Genomic DNA, 21,825 nt, shown 5'->3' with positions numbered 1-21,825 from the left:
AGTCTAATTATTATATCTGAGCTCTTTTCTGAGAAAGAGCTGTCCAACAAAACTCTGACCAAGCCATGAATCATCCAAACCATACAATGTTGGCAAATTTCCCTTAACATACAATCACCTGACATTCTCCTACGGTAATTCTAACAGCACTAAAATCTAGAAATTGATCCAAAATAATATTTGAATTGAGAGCTTAAAAGTTCTCAGGCTAGTCGTTTTAATTTTGTAACTTGGTGAAATAAATATGCTTGGACTTAAAAAATAAAATGGTCCAGTCATATATATTATAAATCTTGGAAATGATGAATCATTGAGCATTGTAATAGGTTTAGTACAGTTCTTGATTTAAATGACTAGCTAGAACAGTGGTTCTCAACCTTTCTAATGCCGCGACCCCATAATACAGTTCCCCATGTTGTGGTGACCCCCAACCACTTATACATCACCGGGTGCCAGGGGCGTGGCCAAAGAAAAGGGGGAAAAAATGGCGGACAGCCTTGTTTGGCGACCCCCGTGAAATGGTCGTTTGACCCCAAATGGGGTCCCGACCCACAGGTTGAGAACCACTGAGCTAGAAAGAAACATTTGTGGTGTGAACTGTCTGTTGATAACGTTGTTGTTAGTTGTGAAGTCGTGTCCGACCGATCGTGACCCCATGGACAATGTTCCTCCAGGTCTACCATCTTCTGGAGTCCATTTAAGCTCAGGCCTACTGCTTCAGTGACTCCATCCAGCCACCTTATTCTCTGTCATCCCCTTCTTCTATTGCTCTCAAACTTTCCCAGCATTAGGCTCTTCTCCAGTGAGTCCTTCCTTCTCATTAGGTGGCTAAAGTCTTTGAGTTTCAACTACAGCGTATTATAGTAGTCTAATTTGGAGGTTACAAGGGCGTGAGTTACTGTGAACAGGGATTCCTAGTCCAGATACGAGTTCAACAGACGTACAACCTGAAGGTGTGCAAAGGCCTCCAGGCCACAGCTCCCACCAGCTCTTCGAACAGAAGCCACCGAGTATAGGAGGACCTCCAGATTGTGCACTGAGTCTGTTTGGAGCAGTGCCATCCCGTCCAGAACCAGAGATGGAAGATCCTGGTCTCTGGGGAGTCCAAATACCCATAGCCACTTCATCTTGCTAGGATGGAGTCACAGTCTGTTTTGCCCCATCCAGACTGCGTTTTGATGTCTTCATGTGAGCTTTTCATAACTTGGTGGCACAAAACATTTGAATGGAATGCGAGGATGAAAGGATTTAACTCAGAGGTCCCCAACTTTTTGGGCACCAGGGACTGGTTCCGTGGACCGGTTCTTCTGCGGACCGGAGGGTACGTGTTCTTTTGTGCTGCCTGCACCCCTCGGATGGGACTTTGCTTGTTTATGCGGACCGGCTGCTGGCATGCTGAGGCCCAGTATTGGTCCACGGACCAGGGGTTGGGGACCCCTGCTTTAACTTATTTAAAAGAACTAGCCAGACCTCTGGAAGCAGGAGTATTGAAATCCACACATTTGAGTATGTAGGAATTTTTAAAAAATCAAAAAAAATTCAGGCAGGATAGAATTATTCAGAGCTATTCCAGAAAGCAGAAAGGGAAGAGTGGATTGAAATGAAATAGATTTTATATAAAAATATTTCCAAATATATAGAGTTCAACAGGCTATGTTGATTCTCTTTTGCTTGAGGCATCCAAGCAGAATCTGGGCGGCCATCTGTTGGGGATGCTCTAGTAGAAAATTCCTGTACTGGGCTTGACTAGGTGATTCTCATTTCCAATTTTTATGTTTTGTCTCTCTGAGTCCCAAAAGAACAGCTTCTTAATTGTTGCTGATTTCAGAGGGGAAGTAATATATTACTTCCAATAGCAATCTTCTGTAGGACTTAATAATAGGGAGGAGAGGAAGGGTAATATTTTCATCTTGGAAACTAACATGGACATAAAGTCTTAACTCCCTCCCGACCATTTCAGTGTCTCATCACTGTAGATTAGCCATGATACAAATGGCTGTGTTTAATGTGCATGTGCTCTTAGTGTTAATCTGAAAAATCTTTTAGTTTAGTTCTAAGTGCCTACTGCACGCCTGTGAAAAGCATAGTAATTTATGCAGAGCTTTTCCTGAATATCTTTGACCCTTGGCAGTTTAGAGTCAAGAAAACTTTGAAAAAAAGTTAAGTTTCTTTTCTTTCTTTCTTTTCCACTTTTTGAATCTTATAGTTGATATCTCTGATTTTCAGGCTGTATGGTGGTATAACAAAACTGCAGGTGACAATCTTAAGCAGTAAAGTGAAAGGAAGGTTTTAACATTTATATAGGATATAATCTTGCTGGTTGAGCAATTGAGATAAAAAGCACAAAGTATTCTAATTGCTTGGTTGAAGATTAATCATGTATTTGAGCTGTTTAAATGCTGCCAAATTCTTAAGCCATTAGAATTTCTCCAATTCAGTTTGCATTATTGCTAGTCAAAAACTATGTGAACTTAGAAACATAGATAAACTGTAGCCTACAATCCTGCTTTTTAGAATAGTGGACAGAAGCTGAATCCTCTTTAAATTATCTGCTTATTTCTATTTTCGTATCCTGATGATGCAATGAAATGTTCCTAAGACACACAGTCATAAACTGCCGAATTACTAATGAAATATTGCTAGAAGATGGGGACCTGAGACAGGTAATGAATAAAATTGAACGCAGAATCTTTTCTAAGGATTTTCTAAATGTGAGACTGTAGTTAATTAGTTTTATGTGTGAATGGAGTACTAAACACTATCTTATAACTTTGAATATTTAATTTGCATTTATTCAAATAGTGGAGATAAAAAGAAACAGGATTGAATGTAGAATAGCAGCAATGAAAAAAATAACATTTTTTGTCAAATTTCTCTCTGGGACATAGCAATAATTTTCAGCTCTTTGGAAGTTACCAAAGATTTTATAACTAAGTAATGGTATAAACTTCAAGGTCTTAACTCAAATAGATGAGTTGCTTTATTGCAGGAAGAAGTTATTCTACAGAGATCTACCTTTGAGTCAAACCCTATCTATGAACCAACCCCAGGTTTAAATCACAACCATCTTTATTTAAATATTAACAGGTTTCTTAGCTGTAGTCATATTTTAATAGTCAATTAAAAATGTAATAATACAGTAAAACACCCAATATTTTTCAATTTTTAAAATTCAGGCAACTGTAAAACAATTAATACTTTCCAAAACAATTCATTTTTTAAAATTACTGGGGGCCAATAATGTAGAAAACAATCTGATTTCCAAGCACAAGGTTGTTCCATAGCACAGGCATCTCTGCTAAAAATATTTACCTGCAACTCTTAGCCCCCTTTGCAGTAGGGGACAATTCAAGGCACTTTGTGTTAAAAAGAGCAAGTTGACAGATCAAATAACGCTGAAAAAGATAATTCTGCAGGGATTTGAGCACCAAACCACAAAGGGCTTTGTAAGTCAAAACCAACATTTTAAAATTGTACCTAGAAGCTGATAAGGAGCCAATGCAGGATCCAAATCATGTTTCTTTGCAGGGCAACAGATGGGATGGTTGTTGTTTTCCATCCTTGAATACTGTGAACATCTGGCCATGTGTATATAATAGCCCTGTTTGGACTAAGTATCATAACTTTTGCCTCACCAGCTTCCGTTTTACAGTATCTATCTAGCTTTTAACTATTTTTTTTGTATTTAGAAAAACAAAATCTTGTAATACATGAAATTTATAATGATCGTTTTAACTTCTCTAAAGTAGGAAAAAAATAGTTGTACCTAATTGCAAATCGTAATTGCAATTGTATATTTTGTTTTCTTTATGAGAATTAAATATTGGATAGGGATATAATATAGAAGTCTTGCAAGCCCCATAAATGAATATTGCTTATAAATTAATAAACAGATAATATTTATCTATTATTATAGATAAATGCCTCTATATAAGTGGTTCTCAACCTTTTTAATGCCGCGACCCCCAACCGGTTGTAAGTCGAGGACTACTCAACCGGTCGTAAGTCGAGGACTAGTCAACTGGTGCAGCACCGTTTGCCGAATGGGACTTTTGGCGGGCTCAGCAGGGCAGAGACAGCCTGGACAATTCCAATTGGCTTTTGAAAGCCAATAGAATTAGACTCTATTCAAGAGAGTCTATTCTATTGGCTTTCAAAAGCCAATAGAATAAAAGGGAGTAGCACAGCTAAGGAAAAGGGAAAAAAATGGCGGACTGCGTTGTTTGGCGACCCCCGTGAAATGATCATTCGACCCCAAATGAGGTCCCGACCCACAGGTTGAGAACCACTGCTCTATATTGTGTTCTCCCTGTGTTTTTCTTTCACATAGATATGTGGAAAAATTATAATGATTTGAGAATTGTCTTCAGAACTGAGACAGCAATGTGCAAAAAGCTCAAAGCAGTACATATTTTTAAGGACAGTAAATAAATACCTTGAAGATTTTCCATGATGATTATCTATTTGGTAGATATATCATTAATTATAAAGTATACTGCAAATATTTTGCATAGAATATCAAGGGAAGCTTTGTTTTAACAATGGATTGTTCAAGAAAGTAAGCCTTTAAATGAACCAAAATAACTGCTCAAGGAAAAAAAAAAGCCTTCAGGGGTCTTCAAACGTGGCCCTTTTATGACTTGTGGACTTCAACTCCCAGAATTCCTCAGCCAGATATGCAGGCTGAGGAATTCTGAGAGTTGAAGTCCACACGTCATAGAAAGGGCCAAGTTTGAAGACCCCTGCCTTAGATAAAGGAAAGTAAACTAGCCATTTAGGTATCTGATTCCCTTTTTTATAAATAGTTGTAAAATGGCCTTTTCTGGGGATGAAATCATTTCCCCCTCAGCTGTTCTCAGGGTGAAAGCTTTCTAAAATTGTCTGGAACAGGAAAAGATTTCTGATGATTTGGACGTGATCTGGGTGATGCGCCTGCCCAGAATTGCGAAACCTTGCAAAAACCGTGTTTTTCTTTGAAGACCTTTTGCTTCTCCTCCAAGAAGCTTCTTCATCTGAAGAAGCTTCTAGGATGACAAGGGAAACGTCTACAAAGAAAAACAAGGAAGTGCAGTTGCCTCTTGAAAAAGCTTCTTTGGTACAAGCATAACCTGGATGACTGAGAATCTCCATAGACTTGCGGAGATATGAAGAATTTGTTTTGATGGGATACATTTGAAATGTGGTGGAGAAATGCTACCTTCCAATAGATGCTCATTGTCTGTTTTTGATAAGGGTATATAATTGAAACTTGCCCACATTGCAAATGAATTCCAAGCCATAGAAATAATTGTTACCGGCGTAGGCTGCTTCTCTAGAGAGAGACTTGATTATTTTCCCATTAATGTCATTGAAATCTGTTACAGTCACTGAGATCCTCATAATCAGTGATGAATCTAGCAATATAGTATTGAAGGAAAAGTCTTCATCATGGTTCAATCCAAGCCGGGAATAAACAACATGGCGACTGCTTTAGAAAGAAGGTTGCAGTTTATTAAAGAGGAGAGCCAGACAGGAAGATGGCTCTGGAAGAAAAGAGAGCGAGCACATGTAGGGAATGGGTTTTTATACCCTCTGGAGCCTTTTGTTTGGAGTTGGTCCTGTGGCATGAACTTTGACCTGACTCTGAGTGTGCCCTTTGATATCTGTGGGTTAATCCTATTATGCCCTGTCTTAGAGTTTGGGTGGGGTATGTAGATTTTAGGTGTCTTTGTCTTCTTAATCATCTAGCTTCAACCTTCCCGGATTATTTACATCTGCATTTCTACAGAGCTGGTTTCTGCTTGAGGGAGGGAGACTTGAGACTATTAAGAAAACTGGGCATGCTTTTCTGCCTCTTTAAGATCCTTTGAGGAAATATATTGTTCTGCCCTTTTAATATTTCCTTCTCTGGGGAGCTGACTTCCCACACTAGGGAATGTGAAAAATGGTCATAAGTCTCTTTTTTCAGTGCCTTTGTAACTTTGAACAGTCACTAAACAAACTCTTTGTAAGTCGAAGACTACCTGTAGTGATTCAGTATTAAATGCAGCTTGCTATAGCACCCTTTGCTTACCTAGGATAACATACTTGTTATTCTCTTCCAATCCTCCTAGGTTTGACAGAATAGCAAAGTTTTACTAAGTCCCAAAATATTAAGAGGAAAAAAAGCTCCTCCCATCCTGGAGGCACTGCTGGTTTATACAAATATAAAATAAAAAATATTTCTGACTGTGATTTCTGAAAACTGAATAACTACCTACAGTTTTCAGAAAATGCTTTGATAGCTGCAGATTGCCTATCCCTGCTTTGCAGTTTTGTTCTAGCTTTATTGTGGGAATTGTTTTCTTGCAATAGCATGGTTGCAAAAGAGATGCTTTGTTTCAGCCCTCGTTTAACACAGTGTTCTTTGATTTCCAGCTGTATGTACCCAAGTCCAAGATCTAGTGTGAGGAATTATGGTTATTTTGATTTTTCTTTCCTTTTTCTCCTATCCCCTTGCATCCCTGCTGCCTTAGCTATGTTAGTAGAAACAAGAGAAATCTGATTTTCTACATTTTAAACTGATGCTTAGCTATATCCTCTGTAGTAGCAGAATAAGGAAAGGAAACATATTATATGCCATTGCCAGTTGGTGGGCCAACTAAAATGCATAATTGCACCTGTTTTGTTATATCAATAGCAGTTTCATTTCTAACTTTCTTTTTGATGGGGACAAGTAAGAAAAATTGAGTTGTTTTGTACAGAAACTTACAATTAAAACCAAAAATAGATACTGAAGTCCAAGTAAAGAAATCCGTAGCATTTTGCTGATGCACTAATTTAGTCACTTTATCAAAGAAGGCAGTAAGTTTTATCTAGCAAGACCTCTTTTTAACAAATCCATGCTGGTTTTTAGTAGTCATCTTGTTCATTCTAGGCGCTTGATTATCTTTCTCCAGTCATTGATGTCAAGCTGATTGGTCTGTTTTTTTTCGTGGAACACCCCTCCCCCTTTCCCCCTTTTTGAAGACTGGAACATCATCATGCAAAAAAGATGTTGAGACTCTAGAAAGAGTGTAGAGGAGAGCAACATAGACTCTAGAAAGAGTGTAGAGGAGAGCAACAAAGATGATCAGGGGACTGGAGACTAAAACATATAACGAACGGTTGCTGGAATTGGGTATGTCTAGTCTAATGAAGAGAAGGACGAGGGGGGACATGATAGCAGTCTTCCAATATTTCAGGAGCTGCCACAAAGAAGAGGGAGTCAAGCTGTTTTCCAAGGTGCCTGAAGGCAGAACAAAAAGCAATGATGGAAACTAATCAAGGAGAGAAGCAACCTAGAACTGAGGAGAAACTTCCTGACAGTTAGAACAATTAACCAGTGGAACAACCTGCCTCCAGAAGCTCTGAATGCTCCAACACTGGAAGTTTTAAAGAAGAGACTGAACAGCCATTTGTCTGAAATGGTATAGGGCAGAGGTCCCCCAACCAGTGACCAGTTCCATGGAGAAAGATTTTTCCATGGACCAGAGAGTGCATGGTTTTGTGTGCTGCCTGCATACCACAGATGGGGCTTTGCTTGTTTGTGCGGACTGGTTGCTGGCATGCCATGGCCCGGTACCAGTCCATGGACCAAGCTCCCTTCCTCATTGTCTGATTTGTTGCCTTGGGGTTTATGCTTGGGGTTTGGTCTTAAAAAGTAGTCACCCTCCCCTTCCATTTTTAGTTTCGGGCTGGAGTAGAGGGGCTGGGGCGGCTGGCTGAGAGTGCTGAAGGGCCTGGGCCTCTACTTCAGGGCTTTTCAACCAGTGGTACGGGTACCACCTGTGGTACATTGGCACCTGACAAGTGGTACATGACCATCCTAGAAAAGTGGTAGTGGGGGAGGGGAATGAGCTGAACTGGTGGCAGCACCCCACAAGCCTGAGCGAGAGATGGCTGGAGCTGCAGGGCTGTCAGGGCTCAGCGGAAGCCCCAGGATCAGTACCGCTTTCCAGCTGATTAGCGCTTTGGGGCTGACAGGGCTCAGGGGAAGCGCCAGAATCAGCGCCAGGCTCCAGCTGGAGCTCGGCACTGATCCTGGCACTTCTGCTGAGCCCAGAAGAAGCGCTGATCAGCTGGAATGTTGCAGCATCTCCAGGATCTTGTGATTTACATTCAGATGCCTGGCCACTGATTCATATTTATGACGGTCACAGTGTCCCAGGGTCATGTGAAGTGACCAAAACCTGCTGCAACCACCCAGCAGACAGGGGAGAATAAAAACCAAACACCCCCCCACCCCACCTCCGCTGCCAATCCTCAGCAGAAATGCTCACAACAATGAAAACCTCGGACAGGAGGAAGAGCGCTGCCGGGTGGGCAGGCAGGTGTCTTGCTCGGCTGTGGCTTGGGGGGCACTTTTTTCAGTGCCATTGTAACTTTGAACAGTCACTAAGTGAACGGTTGTAAGTCGAGGACTACCTGTACTTTATCACTTTTTTCCCTTTTGGGGGGGGTCATCAAGTTTTTGACACCTTGCTAGGCAACTGGTGGTACTCGGATGTTGCCATATCCTAAAAGTGGTACAGTGGGTGAAAAGGTTGAAAAGCCCTGGCTTATGCCACCCTCCAAATAGCATCTGAAACATGGAGAGAACGGTGCTGTGTAGGGCACCCAAACGGGCAGAGATGGGGAAATAGGTGGGTTGGGAGGGGGGATAATTGAAGAGGAGGCAGAAATTCCTATTTATTGGCTGGTTGCATAGAATTTTGGAACGGACGGACTTGAGAAACAGAAGAATAGCGATTCTAAAGTTAGAGCCGCATAATGTGAAAATGTTTTGTTTGCAGTTTGCAAACGGAGTAGCAATAAGAGTTATTGCAGTAGGTTGCCCCTTGAAGTTCTGAGCAGCAAAGTAATTTTTTTTTTTTTTTTTTGGTCTTATTTGGACCAGTGTGTGTCATCAAGAGATGTGAGTATCCTGAAAGACCTCCTCTTGTGACAAGCATGGGAATTTTATTTTCCCTACTGAAGGTCATCTGCATTCAGCAGCATTTCTACTATAGCTGTGCGTCACTTGGAGGCTGCATGGTAATGAAATACTGATGCTATGGGCCAAAACTCTGTTGGTCTGTGAGCAAAAGAGGGATGACTGGTAGACAAGATACACCAACAAAATTACAGCTGCAGCAGCTCTGAAACATGATGTTGAGCCTGCAGGACTCTGTGCTTTTTGAAATTAATATTAAATCCCTACTAAAGTTATGGAACAGCAGCTGTAAGTATATTATCTTGGATGAGGCATCCACCTCCTGAGAATTCCTTCTTTTTGAATGTTAAGTTGCTGAAAGGGCTGACTGTTGTGAGAGGCAAATGGGACGTATAGTTAAATATTAATGATTGCAGTATATTCTTTTTTTAAAATAACCCACTACAATTTCTGTATATATATTTTTGTGTTTTAAAAAAATGTGGCACAGTTTCTTTTAAAGGGAAGTGACTGGCTCTGCAAGGTTCTGTGTCTGTCTAATGCTATTCCATAGTTCTGCTCAGGATAAAACGAGGTTTGTAGCAAAAATCAGCTGCTTAACGTATGGCATAGCAAATGTACTGTTTTTCAATGTTAAAATGTTTGTAATCATATAATTGAAGTTAAACGTTTTCCAAAGAACAATTATATCCCAATTCTTGCGATGCATTTAATTTGTTTAAATCAAGCAATGGAAGAAATAAAAAAAAAACCTCTTGACCTTAATAGCCCCATTGGCTTTGAGCAGCATAGATACCCCAGAAAAAATTGGAACTCCAGAAGAGAAAGTAGAATGTACCATCTTTTCTAGTCAGTATTTAAACATTCACTAAACAAAAATAGGCATACAGGAAAAAGCAGTACTGTTAAAACTCAAGGTTTTGGTTTTCTAATTTTCTAAGTTGTTCATGACTCCCTTGAGGGGTTTCAACCCACACTTCAAGGATGCTCTTCATATCACAAATTCAGTTCATTCCATTTTTGAATCTAATGCTTAATATTGACGGCATATAACTTTTAGATGTATTTTAGATTGCCAGCTGGTGGGAAAGCTATTTATAAAAGTCTTTCCTTAAAAGTAATTTTAATACGAACTTTTCTATGCAAACCCACTTCTTTTTTTTTTTAACCATCTATGACTTATAGTTGGGAGGGAACAAAGGCCAAGGATATGGGTTTCTTTGTACAGTGAATGGATTTTGATATAATCCAAAATAAGAGTCCTTTTTTGCATAGAGTTGTGATTAATAGGAGTACTAGCAATTTAATATTTAGAATTTAGGATAAGAATATTTACTAATTCTTAATGTAACATTGGTCTCAAGGAGTTTGAATAGCTGCATGACCCACAATAGTGTCTATTCTGTTGGGTCTTTTGTTAAAAAAGAATAATTGCTGTTTTTTCAAAAAGGAAGGTATTTGGACAGTTTTCCTGCCAGCGATAGATTAATGAACACCCTCCATTATTGTGTTCTAAACTTCTAATTTTAAATTAGAAAACAGTTGATTATTGATTATGCATTTAACTTAAACGTTTATACCTTTAACTAAGGTGTTTTGTTCCCTGTATTCTGTCTACCCTAAACAAAATATTAGCTTTTGAGAACTATAACAATAAGCAGTCATACTATTTATTCAAGCTTTGTTTGCTAAGAAATAGCACTGACCAGTCTGGTGTGAAATGAGACATGATTTAATTTTAACTTATATACCTTTATGACTTTATTATCTCAGTCTTTCCAGAATATCTCAGTAATTTTTGTTATGTTGAAAATGTAAAGGTGCTATATAAATTTATGCAGATTCTACGATTATATATGCTAGGATGACTGAAGATACACGTATACTCAATAGCGTTGTTCCCTCACATTTTTTAGAAAAAAAAGTTTGCTTAGCTGGCAGAATGTTGTGGGTTTGATTGTAGTTGCACTTTTTTCTTTCACTTACAACAATGGAGTGGTATTCACAAGGCCTAGATTCGGGATGCGGTGTCACTGCCAACAATTCTGTTCTGTCGGGAACATTCTGTTAAACTTAGCTGAGTACTGAGGCTATTTAGCAGTTAAGCTATCCCTTTATTTCATTCATAAAATTGAAAGAGGGTGGTGTCTTAACTAGTTTTTATTGTAACCATTGTCAAATAGGAAATCTTGGTCAGAAAATTTTCTCTACTAGTCCTCCATTCTTGGCTTGATGTTGATGTCAGTCCTCTATCACAGTGTTTCTCAACCTTGACAATTTTAAGGCATGTGGACTTCAACTCCCAGAATTCCACAGCCAGCATTGCTGGCTGTGGAATTCTGGGAGTTGAAGTCCACATGCCTTAAAATTGTCAAGGTTGAGAAACACTGCTTCTATCAGCATTAAATCCACATGCCTTAAAATTGTCAAGGTTGAGAAACAGTGCTTCTATCAGCATTAAATCTGTTGGTTTTCCGCAAGCTGCTTAAGACCTGGCTTTTCCGGCAGGCCTGGGGTTTATAAAATCTGACCCCTGGATGAATGTTATTGCATCGTTTGTTTTGTTATGTAATGCTGTGTTTTTATTGTTAACCGCCCGGAGTCCTGCGGGAGTAGGGCGGTCTATAAATTTTAATAAATTTTAATAAATAAAATAAATAAAACTATGAGGCCCGTAAGAGGCTACCTTTGGCTCTCCCCCCCCCCAGACACTGAATGTTTTAAAATATCCTGTAAGAGTCATGTGAAAGTAATGCAGACTTTATATTTACTACATAACAATATTTCTACGAGAAACTCTAAAACCATTTGAAGAATGAATCTGGAAGCTGAAATTCTATTTTAGGGCTATAGAAGGGGAAGGGATTTGTATTCCATTTTTTCATTAAGGGGGTTAAAAGTGCTATACGTTGCTCCTGTTCCCATTTTTTTTTTTGCCTATAACAACAATCCTGTGAGGTATGCCCAGGGTCATTCACTGATCTTCTGTGGCTGATTTATGCATCCATGCCCAAGGGAGCAAAATCTTTGGTGGAACAATTGCCTTCTGTTGTATATTAAAGATTATCAATGCAAAACCGTGTGCTGTTATCCCCTATGTATAATATCGAGAGCCCATGAAGAATTGTGGTATGTCATTTCCTAGTGATTCTTTTATTCATTTAGAACAAAACAAATGACATCGATCTTTTTTTTAAAAAAAAAAATCGATGACTAATGGTTATATTCTGTTTGCTTTTTTTTTCTATCCAGTTATCCCTTTCTTCATTCTCAGGCTAGCTAGAGAAAGAATTTGAAACGTTATATCCAGGGTTCCCAGGTGATCATGTTTCTATATAATTTAGGCAGGTATCAGATTAGCTGCAGCAATGTTACATCATGCCCTTCTGATATGTTAAATATAAGCCCATATGATGAGTGCACATGAGCCAAGACAATTCATGAAATAATGAAATGTGTTCTTCCACAATTATTGTGTAACATGCAGAAGTTTGTTTTCAGGAATAAATATTCCTACAGAATACAATAATGTTGTCTAGTGAATATCTATTTCATAGGCTGGCGATATAAGACTGGTTTTAAATTTTAATTCTGAAGCAAAAAATACCAAATTCAAGTTCTTAGGCCAGTATTCCACAAAGTTACCATTAATTTTCACCTTAAAATAATTACATATGAAGTGATTGTATAATCTTACAAAATAAATAGATAAGAGAGACAAATGCAATAGGTATTAGCTGCTGAAAAGCAAGGATACCTTGGAAATTAACCTAAAAAATAGTTGTTGCTCCCAAGAGACTGCTCATTTGGAGAATGTGACCCCTTTCTGAAGCAAATAAGGCTTCTCCCTCTTTTATTTCCCCCTTCCCTTTCTTTTTACATATTCCCTTTCTGTCAGTTTTGTTTTTAATTGGTGCTTGTGTGTGTATTTGTATAAGAGAAAAATGTTTATAGAAAGAGATTGGGTCAGTTAGGAAGCAGAGTGCCTTATTTTCCATTTAATTTATATCTGTTAACGAATACTTTTTTTTTTTTGCCTTGTATTGTCTAATGGATATATACCAACATATCTACATTTACCGTTAGAGAGCTGTATTGGGTAGGAGGGGAGAATCCCAATAATGGTTTTACTTCCACTGTGGGTTGATTATAGGGATAAGAAAAACCTGCTGTGCACAAAGGATTCTGAACATGGTACAATTAGTTGTAAGTGGTCCAGGTCTAGATCAGATATTAACGTTCTGCCAGTTATATCTGGAAGTGATAGGCAGCAAGTAAAGCCAAGGACGACATCAGGACCAGCAGCTAAGAGAAGCTAGAGATAGGGAGGCACTAGAACAGGGGTGTCAAAACTGCGGGCCCGTGGGTCGGTTGCATCATGCGGAGGCCGCGTCCACCCCAGTTCCAGCAATGCGAAAAAAGTCACGATACGTCACGTGATGCGGCGAGTTTGACACCCATGCACTAGAAAGATGGGTTTATCAGCTCACACGCCACATGAAGAAGAGAATGGCATGCCAGCCCTTCCCTAAGGTAGAACCAAAATGTTGTGTGTTTGATTCTGCTGAACTGCAGCTTTCCCTTGGGATGATGATGACGATGACAACAACAACAATAATAAATTTGATGATCTTCTGGGACTTTCAAATACGGACAGATCGCCATTTGGAACACAACACGCCAGATATCGCAGTTGTTGAGAACTGAAGCATACAGCTGATTGATATCGCTGTACCAGGAGATGCCAGAGTCGAAGAAAAAGAACTGGAAAAAAATGATGAAATATTGCGACCCAGCCAACGAAACTGTGCGATTATGGATGAAACGTGTAACAATGATACCCATCGTCATTGGGGCACAAGGAACTATGTCCCAAAACTTTGCAAAATACATCAAGAAACTGCAGCTTCCTGCAATAATTCCAGCAATGCTACAAAAAACTGCGCTACTCAGAACATCTTATATTTTAAGGAGGTACCTGGTTGACACCTAGGATGCTGGTAGCAACCCGTGCCAACCATCAGCACCAACCAATTTGAATGTTCAGTTGACTGAGGTTCATGTCTAATGAATAAAAGATAATAATAAAATTGGAAGGGACCTTGGAGGCCATCTAGTCCAACCCCCTGCTCAGGCAGGAAACCCTATACCATTCCAGACAAATGGCTGTCCAGTCTCTTCTTAAAAACTTCCATGGTTGCTTCAGCAGAACTCCCAAAGCAAGAATATCTTCATTTCAGGTTCAAATCAAAATATACTTCCAGTTTCACCAGGGTGGATTTGATTTAAATCACTACTAAATGATTTAAATCATTAGTAAAAAGGCTTGATATAAATCAACTCGACTTAAATCATATTTTTTAAAGAGCAACTGTCATCGCTGTCCCACAGCAGCTCCTCCTCTGACCCGTTGTTGACTCATCAACAGTCCCATTCACTTTAATGGGACGGCTGGTGATGCGGCAGTGACACAAGGTGAGGGATGTGGCGGGCAGCAGGTGAGTGGACCCCCGCTAACAGGCGCTGCCATGATGGATCTGAAATGACAGAGGTGCTCTTTAAATTCATTCTTGCTGATCTTTAGAATCTTTAATATTATTATTTGCAAACAAACTGAAGGTTTCCTATCTAGAATAATAAGCTGTCAGGTTAGTAAAACAGCGATATCAGAACCAATTTTAGGTTAATAGGCTAATCACACATAGTTGGATAACTATTCAAATTCTTTTATTTAATTAAAACACTTAGAGCCTGGTACAGATGCATTTCCCTTCAAATAATCGTAAAATTTATAGTGTCCATAGATTTGCAAAACAATGGGATAAACTAAGGAATATTTCTGAACTTTGTTTCCTGATTTATTCTCATGGTTACTGTGAAATTGTGAATGCATCAATGCAGTGCATGTTATCTCATCTTGCAGAGAGCTTGGATTCACTGAATGAGTTTTACCAAAAAAATGTAAATATTGCAGAATATACAGCCTCGTGCTACCTAACTAAGCTCCATTTCGTGCTGAATAAACTAAATTATGAATGTCTCTTAAATAGAAAACTATATTTAGATAGATATTTTTTACTCCAAAAGCATTTTATTAAAATAAATTTGATAAAAATAAAAAAAATCTGATTTAAATTTTAAAAAATCCATTTTTGTTTGTTTATTTATTTTTTTTAAAATTATCGATTATTATCCACCCCGAGTTTCACTCAGAATTAATGAGGTGAACACTGGGCATAGCATAGACTAGTTCTTTCTTTCCTGGCTCTGTTTTCACTTAGGATTGTCTTCTTACATCACCTTGATGAGGCTTCTTCATTAAATGCCCTTGCTAATTGCCATACTTCAGGCAGTTAAAGAACATTTAAGATTGAGCTTTCCACGTGTAGAATTGTACCTCTAACCCCTGATTGTGGCTTATCTGGAATCTTGCATTGTCTTCAAAAAAAAAACATCAAATGATATATTTTCTGAAAATTCTAAAAATATTTTTGACTGCACATTTTTATGATTGCTTTTAAAGGCCATTTTAATAGACATGGTATATATACTACATTACAGCCGGTTGCATTTTATCTTGAAGTTTGGTTTTTGTTATAAGGTATTTTCTAGCCTGATATTTTATGAATCTCTAAAACTATATAGAAGCGTTGACTTTTGAATATCGTTTTATGGGCAGTAAAGTTTTATTTCCTTGTACACATTGCTTTTTCTCTACCTTGCAATCAACATAATCAATCATTAAGTTTCATTTAATAAACTGGTACCAAATGTATGCTTGCTGTTCGTGCGGATACACAGTTTATTTTCTGTTTGTTTAAAGTGTTACTGCAACAAGTCCCTCAATGCTAAGGGTGTGTTGCCACACCAAATGACCACCTTATACTTTCAATTGTAAACAATGTGTTGGCTCCAACTATGAAGTAATCTTGTATTGTTTCCAAATTGATTATTTTATTTCCAAAATTGCTCTTTTGTTTTACTGGAAGGAACCTTGTCCTGAGGAGTGTGTTGTGCATTTTTCCACCGGCACTTTCACATTAGGCCCAACTCATCTCAACACTACAGAACAGAGTACTTAGAAATTTCACCACATGACACAATTTGATAAGCATTTTTATAGCGGACAAGCCATATACCGGCACTTCTCATTTTATAACCATTTGTTCAATGACCGTTTGAAGTTAACAGCAGTGCTGCACAAATTGTACTTGCCCCTGGCCCCCAAAATTACAGCTTACACCTACATGGTCATGTGATCAAAATTGAAATATTTGGTAGCCTGCCCGCACTTAGGATCTTAAGGACTTAGAGATTTGACAATTCCTAATCTGTCTATCTCTCATCTCCTACCTCCTATCTTTTCTTTTGGCCTCTCCTGCACTCTGCTGCTGACCGTTGTTTTCTTGTTCCCGCTACTGACCAAGCACACCTGGCCCGGCCCTTCGTGAAGTAGCTGCTGACTGGGCCAGGATTTCTTCCTGAGGTCACCCTGCCCTTTACGCAAATTGCACATGGTCTTCTCATAAGGTTTTGGAAAACCTCTGAGGTGGACTACAGGGTGTTCAAGACACTTGGGAATGGGGCCGCTAAGCGAGGCTGGGGCTTTTGGGGTAGCATGCCAAAAACCGTGCTAACTTTGGGTGAGTGCAGCAAGAAGCAAAGTAGGTGTCCTTTCCCAGGGCAAACTACAAAGAGATAGTTACAAAACTTTACTAAACGGTAAAATAAATGAACAGCAAGAAAAAGGTCAGTGCGAATACACAGGCCCACCAGTAGAGAAACAAGTTTCCCAAAGCTAGCAAGTTTCCTTTAAAAAAGTTCCAGTCTTAAAATGCTGGACAGAAGAATGGTCAGGCGACATCCAAGAGTCAAAACTTTGTAGAGCAGAGGTCCCCAACCTTTTGGGTACCAGGGACTGGTTCCGTGGAGAAAGGTTTTTCCGCGGACCAGAGAGTGCGTGGTTTTGTGTGGTGCCTGCATCTCGCGAATGGGGCTTCGTTTGTTTTTATGGACCAGTTGCTGGCATGCCGCGGACCGGTACTGGTCCATGACCGGGGGGTTGGGGAACCCTGTTGTAGAAGATCTATCAGCCAATCCAGATCCATAGTCAAGGTCAGGAGGCTTGCAGGTCCAGTGAAGGTGCATGGAGTAGGAGTTTATGGTTGGTTATTGAACTCTGGTGCTGGAGAAGACTCCTGCGAGTCCCCTGGACTGCAAGGCGATCAAATCGGTCAGTCCTAGAGGAGATCAACCCCGACTGCTCTTTAGAAGGCCAGATCCTGAAGTTGAAACTCAAGTACTTTGGCCATCCAATGAGAAGGAAGGACTCCCTGGAGAAGAGTCTAATGCTGGGAAGGATTGAGGGCCATAGAAGAAGGGGACGACAGAGAATGACGTGGCTGGATGTAGTCACTGAAGCAGTAGGCGTGAGCTTCAGTGGACTTCAGAAGATGGTAGAGGACAGGAAGGTCGGGAGGAACATTGTCCATGGGGTCGCAATGGACACGACTTCACAACTAACAACAACAACAATATCTATATCTATATATCTATAGCAATATCTATATCTATATCACCATAAGAAAGGCTGAGATCAAAAATATTGAGGCCTTTGAACTATGGTGCTGGAGAAGACTCCTGCGAGTCCCCTGGACTGCAAGGCGATCAAACCGGTCAGTCCTAGAGGAGATCAACCCCGACTTCTCTTTAGAAGGACAGATCCTGAAGTTGAAACTCAAGTACTTTGGCCACCTAATGAGAAGGAAGGACTCCCTGGAGAAGAGCCTAATGCTGGGAAAGACTGAGGGCAATAGAAGAAGGGGATGACAGAGAATGAGGTGAGTGGAGGGAGTCACTGAAGCAGTAGGCGTGAGCTTCAATGGACTCCAGAAAATGGTAGAGGACAGGAAGGCCTGGAGGAACGTTGTCCATGGGGTCGCGATGGGTCGGACATGACTTTGCAACTAACAACAACAATTGGCAAAGTGGAGGCTTTCTTAAACAGGAACAAGCTCTAATGTTGCTCATGTGGAAGGTTGAGGATCCTTCCTTGCAGGAAACATCACAGAGCTCCTTTGCTCTACTCACCCGTTCCCGGTGGCAAGTCCCTGCGCTGGGAAGAGATGGCAGTTCAACTTCTCCATCTTTAGGGACCAGCAACGGCTTGCATGCTAGTTATCGGATAGCCCTACCTCCTCTGCCTGCAGCTGCTCATACAGTAGTCCATCCAGTAATTCTGGTTCAGCTCTTATGCCATTTCATGATTTATTAGAAGATAATATTGATCTATTTACACAGCAAGAATGGTTCGCTGTGTATTTAGACATTTCTGATAACGTTTAATTTGGTCAGGGGAGTTGGCTCCCAATTTAAATAGAGTTGTTGAACAATTTAAAATTTTATATATACTATACTGCTAGAGGCAGTTCTCACATTAACAAAGAAACAAGCAGCTAACAAGACAGTGAGGAAATGCAGCCTGCCCAGCCCTTAAAATAACAGCAAACATCCCAACCCAGGAGTAGGCAACCTTGGCTCTTTTATGACTCGTGGACTTCAACTCCCAGAATTCCTGAGCCAGCCATGCTGAGGGGAAAGGGAGAGTTTCCAAGCTGAGCCATGCTGGCTCAGGAATTCTGGGAGTTGAAGTCCACGAGTCATAAAAGAGCCAAGGTTGCCTACCCCTGTCCTAACCCATTGCCAGATACTATCACCATTTGTTACTGCTATCGTAATATCTACAGATACCTTCTTTGAAAATAAAACATTTGCAGGAATTTATTGAGTTGTAACCTTATTGTTCTTTCTAATAAATATTATTATCAGATCTCTTTTAGACTTGCTTTTTGAATTAACCATTTCCTAAGTTATGGAAGAAAACACTATTCATACCGGTAACATGCCCAAAGTCAAAATTGAACAAAATACATTAAGGCTCAGCATAACGTATGAAGCTATTCTCAAAACCATTCTTTGAGTATCAGCTGGAAAATAGTCTGTGGAGTACGCTAAGTTTTTATTCAACTGTATTGCATATTAAATATTATATAACATATAGATTAGAGTTCAAAATAATGTACACAGAATAGAGAATATATTAATAATTGTGTCTACATATAACTAAACTGCCTGACTGCCTTGTGGTTACAAAGGCAGGCTATAAATCAAAATTCCATATATAAAAAGCATAAGAGATTTAAGTCTAGGGAAAAAAATCAAAACATCTTGCTTGCACGCTCAGATTATTTAAGAGTATCTTATCAAATTCTGAATAAAGAATGTGATTAAATGAAATACGCTTACAGTAAACCAAAAGTGGGAACGTTAAAGTCTATGAAAACTATAGACCAAAGAAGAGAAAAGATATAATTAAAATGATAGCATCTAGATCAGTGGTTCTCAACCTTCCTAATGCCGTGACCCCATAGTACAGTTCCCCATGTTGTGGTGACCCCCAAGTGGGTGTGGCCACCAATAAGAGGGAGTAGGACAGCTAGGGAAAAGGGAAAAAATGGTGGACAGCATGGTTTGGCGACCCCCATGAAATGGTCGTTCGACCCCAAAAGGGGTCCCGACCCATAGGTTGAGAACCACTGATCTAGATCATCTCTCATAATGGCTTTTTAGATTTTTTTTAAATAGTGTTTTTCAGAATTACTGGTTACTGTTCCTGTTTTTGCCACTCTGGACTCTACAAAATTCTGGATTTTGTGGTGGTGTTCATTGTAGTATAATCTTGGCAAAAGATAGCGAACCCCACAAATCAAATCTCAGAGTAAACAGAATCATGGCATTATTTTAGTGGCTAACCATATTTACTATATGCTTATTAACTTGTAGTCAAAATCAGCTAGGATCGTGGTGATGTATCTCGTTGTTGCTATAATTGATAAAAATTTGGAGAAAGGCCAGGTTAGTTTGTATGCTGTCTAAAATGCACAGAGAAGCTATTTCTATTTTAACTCAGTAATGTGGGTGTATCTATTTACCTATCTCTAACTATATTTCAAAAATACTTGTGTTGTATAAATGTTCATAGAAAATTTTATGCCTATTGTGCTTTTCCATTTCCTGTCCTATATATTATATGCCCTAAAAAATGTGTAAGCATTTCTTTCAACAAAACTAAGCATATTTACTTACCATTTGACTCTTGACTTTGTTTCGTTCTTGCTCTCCTTGAATTTTTTTTATATATATATACAATGAAAAGGCAGATTCATACCCTTAGGAATACTGCTTGTTCCTTAGTCATTGTTACCATGCCAAAACAAAAATTAAATAAGCTACAAGATCAAGTGCTTTCTCTTCCTAGTTCTTTATGCATTTATATATGCACACAGGTTATACATGTATATATACATACAACGTATAATATTTTATGTGCATGCATTTGTGCAGATGTATATAGATATATACAAATGATATGTAGTAATGTTGACATTCATTATAATTGGTAAATGTGTCTAAATTCTATTAATACATATACAAAATAATACCAATACGACTGAATAAAACAATATTTCAATTGTATTTTTCTGTATTTGTTTTACAATTTATATTTTTATTTGTTGTAAGCCAGTTTGAGTATTGTATGAACAGGAAGGATACAAATTTAAAAAAATAAGTGGCACAAAACCACAGATATATAATTTGAGTTAAACATAACATCAACTGCCATTGGAGAGTCATTCTTTGCAAGTTATTTATTCTGGACGACTGGTATATGATTATTGAAGCAACACAAGTGCTTTTAACATAAGCCTTTTTTTGCTTGTAAACAGCCTAAACTGATAGGAATTCTTGGCCTTTCAGTTGGCTAAACTTCCCTGAATAATACACACTAAGAGAATTCCTATACCAGTGATGGCGAACCTTTTAGAGACCGAGTGCCCAAACTGCAACCCAAAACTCACTTATGCATCGTCGGGTGCTGGGTGGGTGTGGCCCATTGGGTAGGCGTGGCTGTGGTGGTAATGGCAGACTGGGTGGGACTAAAAAGTTCAATCAATCAATTCCAACTTTGCAAGATCTTTTTTTTTTCCACGAGAAGTTGAAATTGACTGATAGAACTTTTTTTTTTTTTTTTGCACATGGTGGCGGAAGCCTAAAGTGAAAAGGTTTTATAAAACCCAGCTGAAGGCCTAGGACTGGGGCGACGGTGCGAGTGCCCACAGAGAGGGCTCTGAGTGCCGCCTCTGGCACCTGTGCCATAGGTTTGCCACTACTGACCTATACTGTATAACTCAGTGGTTCTCAACCTTTCTAATGCCGCGACCCCATAATACAGTTCCCCATGTTGTGGTGACCCCCAACCACTTATACATCACCCGGTGCCAGGGGCCTGGCCAAAGAAAAGGGGGAAAAATGGCGGACAGCCTTGTTTGGCGACCCCTATGAAATGGTCGTTCGACCCCAAATGGGGTCCCGACCCACAGGTTGACAACCACTGGTATAACTTGATCCTTCAAGAATAGCGCAAATTCAATTTAAGCTTAATTCCAAACTCATATTCAATGCAAATACTGTAGTTTCTTTCTTTTTTTAAAACAAGTTTTATTAATTTTCCATTTTTACAAAGCTTCGGGCATTAAGGAAGCAACATGGTGGTTGGGTAATACATAATCCAATAACAAGCTTATCCATACGTATGTCAGTTTACATCATCAAAAATTTCCTCTCTGTTTCCCTTAGTTATTATACCAAATTCAAATTAATACATTGCTAGTTATAACTCAATCATTTAAAACATTTATCAACAACCTTTGACTTATATGTTTCCAGATCCTGTTTTAACTTTTATCTGATTTCAATTATAGTATTCCAGTTGGCTTAATGTCCATAGGTTAGGTTTCAGATAACCCACGGTTCCTTTAGTTCATTACAGAATA

General features: G+C 39.2%; 1 protein-coding gene across 11 annotated transcripts in view; it reads left to right on the top strand.

The window, feature by feature from the left end:
• Positions 1-21,825, top strand: part of FRYL (FRY like transcription coactivator) — a 187,793-nt gene that overhangs the window by 33,795 nt on the left and 132,173 nt on the right. Inside the window, exon 1 of one of the 11 annotated variants that reach the window (XM_039368292.1) lies at positions 9,202-9,220. The exons of the other annotated variants lie outside the window; for them this stretch is intronic. The gene's annotated coding sequence lies outside the window, so the exon portion shown is untranslated. Of the gene's footprint in view, positions 1-9,201; positions 9,221-21,825 lie in introns of those variants that run through there. 11 annotated transcript variants of the gene reach the window in all.

Source organism: Crotalus tigris, unplaced genomic scaffold (assembly GCF_016545835.1).
Source record: "Crotalus tigris isolate CLP2741 ecotype Arizona unplaced genomic scaffold, ASM1654583v1 scf7180000020728.642097, whole genome shotgun sequence".
Classification (NCBI taxonomy): Eukaryota; Metazoa; Chordata; class Lepidosauria; order Squamata; family Viperidae; genus Crotalus; species Crotalus tigris.
Note: the sequence above shows the minus strand (reverse complement) of the source record. Positions and strands in the feature narration are given on the sequence as shown.